The sequence below is a fragment of the Nasonia vitripennis genome, unplaced genomic scaffold (assembly GCF_009193385.2).
Source record: "Nasonia vitripennis strain AsymCx unplaced genomic scaffold, Nvit_psr_1.1 unplaced0006, whole genome shotgun sequence".
In the NCBI taxonomy this organism is placed as follows: domain Eukaryota; kingdom Metazoa; phylum Arthropoda; class Insecta; order Hymenoptera; family Pteromalidae; genus Nasonia; species Nasonia vitripennis.
Genome location: NW_022279785.1, coordinates 90,001 through 91,149, shown reverse-complemented (window position 1 = coordinate 91,149; position 1,149 = coordinate 90,001). Strand labels below are relative to the sequence as shown.

The 1,149-nt window shown below is 57.2% G+C and overlaps 1 pseudogene; it reads right to left on the bottom strand.

Moving 5' to 3' along the window:
• Positions 1–244: 244 nt before the first annotated feature.
• Positions 245–1,149, bottom strand: part of LOC116418105 — a 2,817-nt pseudogene continuing 1,912 nt past the window's right edge.

Below are 1,149 nucleotides of genomic sequence, written 5' to 3'. Positions count from 1 at the left end.
CGACGGCGCTCATCGCTTGGGACTAGGAACCCCGGGGTTGTCAAGCCCGGTGGCTTCCGATCCGGCGCTTCGGTTTGCGTTCCCACACTTCTCAGGGTCTCCTTTCCGCTTTCGCGGATCGGTTCCTGAGAGTGGGGTCGGCTAGCCAAAGCACCGGATCCTCCACCACTTCCTGGGTTTGGATCACTTTAGCGGAACAGGAGTTCGCTTGCGCAAACTCCTGAACTCGGGCCCCCTCGGCGCGACAAGCCAGTGATCGTGAGGGGGGTAGATAGGGACAGTGGGAATCTCGTTAATCCATTCATGCGCGTCACTAATTAGATGACGAGGCATTTGGCTACCTTAAGAGAGTCATAGTTACTCCCGCCGTTTACCCGCGCTTGCTTGAATTTCTTCACGTTGACATTCAGAGCACTGGGCAGAAATCACATTGCGTCATCACCCGCGAGGGCCATCGCAATGCTTTGTTTTAATTAGACAGTCGGATTCCCCTAGTCCGTGCCAGTTCTGAGCTGAGCGTTGAATGGCGGCCGAAGAGAACGATCAGGACGGCGTAAACCGCCCCAAAAGCCTCGCAGCAAGGAAGATCCGCGGGAGGCCAAGGCACGGTACCGAGCTCGGATCCCGACCCCCCCGTGAAGGAGGGTCATTCACCTCGCCCAGGCCCGGCACGTCAGCCAGACCCACTTCCCGACCAAGCCCGACGCGCCCCGCTCCTCAGAGCCAATCCTTATTCCGAAGTTACGGATCCAATTTGCCGACTTCCCTTACCTACATTAGTCTATCGACTAGAGGCTCTTTACCTTGGAGACCTGCTGCGGATATGGGTACGAACCGGCGCGACACCTCCACGTGGCCCTCTCCTGGATTTTCAAGGTCCGAGGGGAAGATCCGGACACCGCCGCAACTGCGGTGCTCTTCGCGTTCCAAACCCTATCTCCCTGCTAGAGGTTTCCAGGGAACTCGAACGCTTATACAGAAAAGAAAACTCTTCCCGGATCTCCCGACGGCGTCTCCAGGTCACTTTGGGTTACCCCGACGAACACTCTTACGAGGGCCCGAATTGTATGCGGTTCCGCTGCCGGGTTCCGGAATAGGAACCGGATTCCCTTTCGCCCGACGGGTGTGCACTTTAGTCAAAAATACTTT